Source organism: Triticum aestivum, chromosome 3A (assembly GCF_018294505.1).
Source record: "Triticum aestivum cultivar Chinese Spring chromosome 3A, IWGSC CS RefSeq v2.1, whole genome shotgun sequence".
Classification (NCBI taxonomy): Eukaryota; Viridiplantae; Streptophyta; class Magnoliopsida; order Poales; family Poaceae; genus Triticum; species Triticum aestivum.
In genome coordinates, this window is record NC_057800.1 from 668,238,942 (window position 1) to 668,243,776 (window position 4,835).

Here is a 4,835-nt window from a genome sequence, read left to right on the forward strand (position 1 = left end):
CTTAAGTAAGATGACATGATGTAGAGGGATAAACTCAAGAAATATGATGAAAACCCCATCTTTTTACCCTTGATGGCAACAATACAATATGTGCCTCCCTACCCCTACTATGTCACTTGGTGAGGACACATCAAGATTGAACCCAAAATTAAGCACCTCTCCCATTGCAAGAAGAACCAATCTAGTTGACCAAACCAAACCTTAGTTCAAAGAGAAATACAATGATATTTGATCATGCATATAAGAATTCAGAAAAGACTCAAATAATATTCATAGATAATCCCATCATAAATCCACAATTCATTCGATATCGACAAACACACCGCAAAAGAATATTACATCGGATAGAACTCCAAGAACATTGAGGAGAACATGGTATTGAAGATCATAGAGATAGAAGAAGCCATCTAGGTACTAGCTATGGACCCATAGGTCTGTGGTAAACTACTCACGCTTCATCAGAAGGGCAATAGAGTTGATGTAGATGCCCTTCGTGATTGAATTCCCCTCCGGCAGGGTGCCGGAAATGGCCCAAAGATGGAATCTCATGGAAACAGAGGCTTGCGGCGGCGGAAAAGTTTTTTCATGGATGCTTTTGATGTTGGGGGAATATTTGGGTATTTATGGAGTGAAGATTAGGGTTAGGAGGTCTACAGGGGGCACAAGCCTAGGGGGTGCCCCCTAGGGCTTGTGGCCTCCCCATAGGTCTTCTGGCCTCGTCTCCAAGTTTCCTAGGTGTCTTCTGGTCCAAGAAAAATCACCATAAAATTTTATTCTGTTTGGACTCCGTTTGATATTCCTTTTCTGTAAAACTCAAAAACAAGGAAAAAATAGAAACTGGCAGTGGGCTCTGGGTTAATAGGTTAGTCCCAAAATTAATATAAAATAGCATATTAATGCATATAAAACATCCAAAATAGATAATATAATAACATGGAACAATAAAAAAATTATAGATACGTTGGAGACGTATCAGACACACACAAACAAGATCCAACAATGGAGGATTGTCATGACATAAGAAGATAACAATCTTCTCAAGCGTTAATCTTCGACAAGTGCATTTTCGGGAGGGGCTTTGCCTCAAGGGAGACAAGTGTCACACATCCCATGAAAATGAGGTCACCCACTGAAAGAAATAAAGAAACTAGAAAAGGTTGTGGGACGCGAGGGTAAGTGTGTGTGTGAGTGTGTGTGTTATATTGGGGCCACCTATCGCCGCATGGTGACCAAAGGCAATGAGGGTGTGATGTTCATCAAGGTCCAATGTCAACCCTATCCGTTGATGGCATGACATGAGAAGATCACGACATACTCGAGTGCCGCTTCGTGATGAGTGTCACACCTCCCTTGCCAAAGACGACGACAAGGAGCTATACAGATACAAAATAAACAAAAGGGGTAGTTGGGATGGGTATGAGTGTAGCGACCAGACCTCAAACGGTCCAATCTCTATGCTCTGATGTCATCCTTGGATAAGTAATGCTGACACCACACAGTACTTGAAGGATTTATAACAGAGTAGCAATCACACAGTTATTGCATCGAGTCTCAAAGGAGAACTTATTACAATAAATATGGCTTAAGGCCATCTAATAACGATAACAGCGGAAGGCTTGGAAGATAAATGAGTCCATCAACTCCAACGGCATCACTGAGTATAGAACCACGACCTAAAATTAAAGGCCCCTTACTCGTCGTCTGAAAAGTCCGCAACATGAACGTTGCAGCCCGAAACGGGTCAGCACATGGAATATGCTGGCAATGTAACACATAGAGAGTAATGAAAGAATAAGGCTATACTACATGCATATGTGGCTGGTGGAAAGCTCTATGGTTATAGTTTTGCGTAAAGCCAATTTTTCCCTACTGCAAAGGAATAAATTTTATTTAACTATCATGGTGGTTGTTAAACATTGAGCGTGTAGACACGCTCTCAATCCTAATTAAACATCATCATTAAAACCCAACAAAATTATTTAGAGTAACATGATGAGATTCACATGATAATCCAAGTACTAGATACTCAAGATGTTCATGACCGGGACACGGCTAACCATGATTAGTTTATACACTCTGTAGAGGTTTGCACACTTTTCCCCACAAGACTTGATCTCCTCCGTTGGGATTCTCGCACTACATGGCGTTTGACAAACGGATGACTGAGACATAGTCTTTCAGAAGCGCTAGCACCTTACGATTGGGTAGATCATTACACCTACTTTCCCCTACATCTGCTAGTCTACCACTGTAAGAGTTCGCACAACTTAATCAACTATGCTAGAGCCCATAGTAGCTTGTGGATGCACACGGAAGTTTCTAGTATGAATAATCTCATGATCCCTTTGAGCCTGGGTGGCAGTCCAAAAGAAAACAGGCAATCGCTGGAATACCCAGGTGCCTCAATCCACCCAGATGTGTATTTAAGTTGCCACCTTAGTTAAACCATTAATTTCACAAACTCACATCTGTCATGGATACACTCACCCAATCCACGTCTACTAGCATAGCATGGCAATATAAGCAACGTAGAGGTAACTCCCAAAGGTTTGATAATAACAGGTAATAGGTACTACCTCATCTACTTCCCAAACCCACAATTTAATTAGATCCTAATCATGCAATGTGTGAGGATTGATCTAATGCAATAAAAACTGGGTAGTAGGAGGTATGATCAAACTATTACTTGCCTTGCTGATGATCCGGAAAACCTAGCGATTCGAAGTAGCAAGCAGCGCACTCCGGGTACTCTATCGCAAACAAACAAGCATACAATAAGTACTCAACTAATGCACAGGTAAAACTCAAATAAGAGATCTAACCAGAAAGTTCAACTTAAGAACTCCGGTTGGCAAAAGGAATCAAATCGAACGAAGCAACGAAAGACAAACGGCAAAAGAAACAAGCTTCGTTTACTAATCTGGATCTAAGTAAAATTTTACAGAGGCAAAAACTTGTTTGAGTTGGTTAAACGGAAAGAGGGTTTCGAGATGAAACTCCAGGCGCTTGAATCGCCTGATTCCGATAAACGAGTGAAAGTTATACTAGAACGAAAATCGGATCAGAAATCGCGATCAGAAAAATCGCGGATTTAATCCGAGAAAAAGAAAAACGACGAACAGATTAACGAACGGACGTTCATTATCTGAATCTAAATGATGAACGCGTTCGTTAAAATGAACAAACGAGTGAACGCTCGCTAATTAACTAAACCGAGAAAAAAATCGATCTATCTAAAAAAACCGAAAAACCCGGTGAAAACCTAACGGTTTTCTAAAAAAACCGGGGCTGCTCGACCTCGTCGGCGACGAACTCCGGCGACGGCGGGGCGGCGGCGCGGCGGCGGCGGCGGCTTAGGGTTTTCGGGGCGGGGCGCGGTTGTGGGCTGGGGCGGCCCGGGGCGCGGTATATAAAGCCTCCCCCCGGAGGAGTCCGGGCCGGATACGGCCCGTAGGTCGGTTCGGGCGTTTTTCTAAAATAATTACGCTCAGAAAAAAACAAAAGGAATACTAAACAGACTTCAAAAATCCCGAAATAAATTTTCCCCGGCTTCTAAAATCAAGCCGCACAGGATGAACATTTATTTGGGGCCTAATCGAATTTTGAAAAATGCGCATTTTTTCTAAATTCAAATAAAATAGCAAATAAATCCAAATAAAATCTTATTTGATTTTTTATTAAATCCTAAATATTTCTTTATTTTGGGAAAGTCATTTTATTCCCTCTCTCATATTTTGATAATAGAAATAATTGAAGATAAAATAAATAAAATCAAATGATCCCATTTTCAAAATTTGAGAACGCTCAAATATGAAAATAACGAATTCCCCAACTCTCTCCGAGGGTCCTTGAGTTGCGTGAAATTTCTAGGATCAACCAAAATGCAAATAAAATATGATATGCAATGATGATCTATTGTATAACATTCCAAATTGAAAATTTGGGATGTTACAAACCTACCCCCTTAAGATGAATCTCGCCCTCGAGATTCGGGTTGGCTAGAAAATAGGTGAGGGTGGTTCTTCGACAAATCTTCCTATCGTTCCCAGGTGGCTTCATCCTCCGTGTGGTGGCTCCACTGAACTTTGCAAAACTTGATAACCTTGCTGCGGGTGACTCGGCTGGCATACTCAAGAATCTTGACTGGTTTCTCCTCATAGGTCAAATCACTGTCCAACTGAATCGCTTCCAGCGGTACTGTGTCTCTCAGCGGTATATCAGCCATCTCCGCGTGGCACTTCTTCAACTGGGAAATGTGGAACACGTCGTGAACTCCTGACAATCCTTCGGGCAATTCCAACTTGTAGGCTACTTCTCCCATACGCTCCAAAACTTTGTATGGTCCTACAAAATGTGGCACTAACTTTCTCTTAACTCCAAAGCGCTTAACTCCTCGAAGTGGAGATACTCAAAGATAAACTCGGTCTCCGACTTCGTAAACCGTCTCCTTGTGTTTAGAATCTGCGTAGCTCTTCTACCTGGACTGGGCTACCTTGAGCCTATCGCGAATCAATTTCACCTTTTGTTCAGACTCCTTAATCAGATCCGGTCCAAACAACTGTCGGTCTCCAATTTCGTCCCACGACAATGGGGGTCCTGCACCTCCTTCCATACAAGGCTTCGAAAGGGGCCATCTTCAAACTGGATTGATAACTATTGTTATAAGAGAACTCTGCGTATGGCAAATTCTCGTCCCAACTAGATCCGCAATCTAGTGCGCAAGCTCTCATCATATTCTCCAAAATCTAATTGACTCTCTCGGTGTGTCCATCTGTCCGCGGATGGAAAGCTGTACTGAACTCTAGCCTGGTACCCAAAGTTTCGTGCAACTGATT